General features: G+C 50.7%; 1 non-coding gene across 1 annotated transcript; it reads right to left on the bottom strand.

Annotated features, from left to right (window-relative positions):
* Nucleotides 1-1,119: 1,119 nt before the first annotated feature.
* On the bottom strand, nucleotides 1,120-1,193 carry Trnai-aau (transfer RNA isoleucine (anticodon AAU)). The gene has a single exon. It is a non-coding gene; the product is annotated as a tRNA-Ile (tRNA).
* Between the last annotated feature and the right edge of the window lie 3,085 nt (nucleotides 1,194-4,278).

Genomic DNA, 4,278 nt, shown 5'->3' with positions numbered 1-4,278 from the left:
ATAAACTGTAGACTTAGAAACATCCCCTAGAACTTGTTCTGACCATGTAACTTCTGAGGATCGCTAACCCAGTCAATTGGAGTCTGAGAAACGTTTGTCTCACTGTTTTATTCACTTCAGATGAGAGCAGTGGAAACTCCCATCTCTTAAGACACCTCTCTGCCATTGCTCAGCTCCACTGAGTTCAACCTTCCAGAATCCCCCTGCCTCTGTGTTCATCAGCCACACTCTGCCCTTCCCTGCCATCCTGATCTTGGAGCATCACAACCACTCAGAGCTTTGTGGAGTCTGAGACATGAGTTGCCATTTACACACTCTCTCTGAGGAAAGTGTGCCTCCTACAGACTTCAGAGCTCAAATTCACTGAACAGACTTTTAAAGTATGTAAGGACCGGGATGTGGCTTAGTGGCATGGTGCTTGCCTAGTGTGTAAAGCCCTAATTTGGTTCCCAGGACTTTAATTAGAGAAGTTTGGAGAAATTTCTGAGAACATCTGATTTATTGCATTACACACATCTTGATATTCGCCTCCTCTAATGTAATGGGGAGCTCACTAAAAGGTTCATGTAAATGCCACACACAGACCTGTGCTGGGCTTCCTGGGAGCTCTGGAAGGGACAACACTCAGGTTCAGAAAACTGTCAGGAAAGATCTCTGCCAGAAGATGCTTTGGACCTCACTAAGCAGCTGGGCACTGGGCACAGCTTGGGGTTCTGAAGCCGACATTTCGCAGTGAGCAGAAGGCAGGAAACAGAAATGAAGAGGCAATGAGAGGCCAGGACTGGGTTTCTTCCAGGAGCATTAACCAGCCTTCTAATGCGCACAGCTTTGGAGGAAGTCAGCTGGTGATGTCAGTGTGGCTGGTGAGGAGGGGCACTACAGAAAATGTGTCATGGAGACAGACCCAGGTATTCAGTGCTGTTTCCCACACTTCCAGATTTTATTCCTTCTGGTTCTCTACTCCATCTGTGCTTTCAGGACCCTAAACCACGAAACAAAACCCCGGTGAGATGGAATACTTTGAAGGTGTAGGCACATCTGTCTCTTTTTAATATTTTATGACAGGCCCGTTTATAAAAAAAAAAAAAAAAAAAAAAAAAAGACTTTACTTTTACGGTCTGGCCCGTACGGGGATCGAACCCGCGACCTTGGCGTTATTAGCACCACGCTCTAACCAACTGAGCTAACCGGCCAGCTGAGAAATGGTTCCCCATCACCTTCACCAGATAGGTCAAAAAGCAATTCATAATAAAAAAAATTTTTTTTTTCTTCAACCTGGAAAAAGGTACGAACCTCGCTTTGTTCTAAGTAGAAAGTTTCTCTGACCAGAAAGAAAACCTTGTGCGTGAGCGACAAATGTCATGTTGCAGTGTCTTGGCTGCGGTTTGTTTATGGGACCCAGACATACCGGCCCTGCCTAGACATACAGCCTAGCCCACCCGCTCGGAAGACGCACAAACTCCAAGCCGCCTCCTAGCGGCGACCGAGTTCTGCCGCGCAGTTCTTCCTGCTGCCCGCTAACGACTGTTGGAAGTCTTCCCACGGGGATTCCAACCGGGATGAGAGGTTTGGTGTCTGAGCTGCCAGGAAAGCTGCGCTGTTGGCGGCCGGCGGCGCTGCCGCGGTCCGCAGAGCCTCCGCCGCCGGCGGAGTCCGGGACCGGAGAGGCCTTGCCCGTCACCGACCCCTCGGCGCGTCCGCGCTTGTCTCACGTCGGAGCGATGCCAAACTCCGCTCAGCGTGAGCGGGGACTCGCCGTCCGCCCCGGCCCGGTGGGTGTTCCAGAAGTCTGGGGTGTTCCTGCGCTTCGCGGCGACTGCGGGCTGTTTCAGGGGGGACGCCCAAAGGAGGGAGTGGGCTGTCCCGTCGGTGTGTGAATTCCAGCGAGGCCTCCCGGGTCCATTCCGTCCGCCTTTAAGGAAGCCCCAGAGGAGTCGAGAGCTTGAGATTTTGATGTGAGTATTTTCAGGTCGCCCGGAAACTACTTACCTTGGGCGCTTTGGGTCTGGGTGTCTGCAGAGCCCTGGCGACAAGTGGGACAAACCCAAAGTGACACACTGGCCAGAACGGAGGTGGCGCTGACCACTTACAGGACCCATGCTTGGATTTCCCTCCTGCCTGGGTGTTGAGACCGTTCGGCCTGAAGTCTCCCCATCGTGATGTCTGAGCCTGCCCTCTGCTTGCCGCGACCGGGAGCTTCGGTGACACCGAATGTCTGTGACTCCCAAGTCGCCCGCCACCTCCTGTGACAGGGCCAAGGCCTGGCATCACCTCCCCCTTCCCAGCCGTTACTTCCTCAGCGAACTATTGATGAAAAGACACGGCTGATCCTGCTCACCAGGGACCCCCAGAGCTCCAGTTCCTTCACTGGTGGCCTTGCTGCGGCAACAACCGCGAACAAAGGAGAATTCTTAGAAGCGCGACCCCTGACGCGTGGCGCGCATCTCCCAGCAACCGCAGCAGCCAGCGCTCCGCTTTGAACGCAAACTGCCCACCGCCAGGCTGTCAGGACCCTCGGGGCCGAGGTCCCGGCCGGCCGGTGCAGGAGCTCTGCCGGGTCTTCATCTCAACACGGCCCTTTCCCGGGTATCGATCCAGGTATTCTCCACGGTTAGAAGAGCTGTGCGCGCGCAGCCGACACTTTCTCTGAAGTTATCCCCAAACTTTCTTCCATCAAACCCCATGAGTTGCGTTGGGGTGTCTTATCCACCGCCGTTTCAGAACTATTGAGTCTCTGCCGAGGTGTGGCTCTTGAGCACAGCTAGCTTAATCATGACATTTTACAAAGATAAGTTCCTTTGGGAAATGGGAACAGAGTTCCACAAAAATGTTGAGCCTGGTCCTTTGGCTGGGAAGTTATGAATAAACACAATTTCCTATCCCGTTAAGTGGCAGATGACATGAATCAGATGTCTGACTACCTCCAAATCCACAGTAAGTTGACCGTCCAAAATACCTACCTGGTCAATTCTCCTTGAGCTGTCTAAATACCTGCTAAATCAGACCCTAAAGCGGGACTCCCGGTTCCCGACTGGGAGTCTCAATCCGAGACACTCTGGAGACTTCAGGTTGAGACTTCAGGGCTTCAGACCCCAGACAGTGAAGTCCTGCTGTACCCGCGGGGCGTGGGAGAAGCGACTGGACTACTCCAGGGCCGCTGCAGTGTTTGTAACAGGGATTACGACAGCGAGCAGGGTGAAAGAAATTAAGGCGACTGGGTTCTTCAGTCTTGTCATTTCTGAATGAAACATAAAGGGCTTTACCTGGTGATTTAACATTGCGAAGAGGAATTAGCAGACCTTAAGCCCCAAACAGAGAAGCCACACACAGCAGGTTAAAGACAGAGCGACCATGCAGGGCACCTGACCTGGCATATGTGATTCACTGCGTTTCAACTCCAGCACCACAAAATAGCAAATAAAGGAGTGTTGGGAAAGCTACAGCCTGTGGGGTGATTCCTCAAAGGACAGGGCACTCAGTGGTCTAGAATGAGAGGGAAGGGATGGATGCCAGCATTCTCCTGCTTATGTCCTTCCCTTTCCAGATCTAGGCTTCCACCGCTCTGGAATCTGGTCACTTCAAGGGATTTACCTTCTTTAGAACAGTGCGCTGGGGTGTGGCTGTATCATTTTTGCTAGGTTGAAAAAGCAAACAAAAATTACACACACGCACACATAGACAGAGAAATGGAGACACACAGAGAGATACAAACATGAAGAGGATAGTCTAAATGACATTTCTGTTCTTTGGGACTTCAGTCAAAAACTAATATTTCTGTGGGAAAACAAGACTTCAGCCTATGATTACAAGGTGGGAAATGGATTAGAAAATGAGTCAAGAGGTCCCATTGAATAAATGTGCATGTCACAACTTTTTCTTTGATTCATAGTCACAAGCTGTGCTCAGGGAGAATAGGAAAAGTCCTCTTGTATCGGATTGTCTGAGATTGGGCTAGGCATTCAGAAGGAGGACCATCAGGAAATCAGCCTGGGGAGGGTGAGTGTGAGATTCAGCCTAATAACTCCACTTGGTAGACACACTCTCACTTACAAACCCAAGTTTCATACAGAGAATATTTTTTTTAAGTCCAAGTATGTTAGCCTGTGTTTGTAATCCTCACTCTAGAGAGGCAGAGACAGGGACTCCCTGTACAGCTGGTCTAGCCTATTCAGAAAGTCACAGGCCAAAGAGAAACTATCTCAAAACAGAAACAAAATAACAAAACCTATACCACCAAATGGATGGATTAGGAGGGACAGGTTGTCCTCTGAAATGTGC

Source organism: Psammomys obesus, unplaced genomic scaffold, assembly GCF_907164565.1.
Source record: "Psammomys obesus unplaced genomic scaffold, mPsaObe1.curated_primary_1811, whole genome shotgun sequence".
NCBI lineage: Eukaryota > Metazoa > Chordata > Mammalia > Rodentia > Muridae > Psammomys > Psammomys obesus.
This window is presented reverse-complemented; position numbering and strand designations above follow the sequence as displayed.